At 12.9% G+C, this 272-nt stretch overlaps 1 protein-coding gene across 1 annotated transcript in view; it reads left to right on the plus strand.

The window, feature by feature from the left end:
* The window catches only part of LOC109356234 (3-oxoacyl-[acyl-carrier-protein] reductase FabG-like), a gene marked incomplete at its 3' end in the record, with an annotated part of 5,867 nt that overhangs the window by 3,475 nt on the left and 2,120 nt on the right, over nt 1-272 (plus strand). The gene's annotated exons all lie outside the window — the stretch shown is intronic.

Below are 272 nucleotides of genomic sequence, written 5' to 3' on the forward strand. Positions count from 1 at the left end.
AGAATGTATAAATAGATAATAGATGAATGATATATTTTTTATGACTGCATTAAATACTTGCAAGATATGATAAATATCAAATTTTATTCCTGAATTAATGGTTTTTATTAAAACTATTTTTTTGTTAACAAAACTACTATGATAACTAAAAATACTATATTTAATTTTTTAAAAATAAAACATATTAATTATTTTACATCTATATTATTATTCAATTTATTATTTTATTTATTTATGTAAATTTAATTATTATAGTTTATTTTATTATTATT

Source organism: Lupinus angustifolius, chromosome LG09, assembly GCF_001865875.1.
Source record: "Lupinus angustifolius cultivar Tanjil chromosome LG09, LupAngTanjil_v1.0, whole genome shotgun sequence".
In the NCBI taxonomy this organism is placed as follows: domain Eukaryota; kingdom Viridiplantae; phylum Streptophyta; class Magnoliopsida; order Fabales; family Fabaceae; genus Lupinus; species Lupinus angustifolius.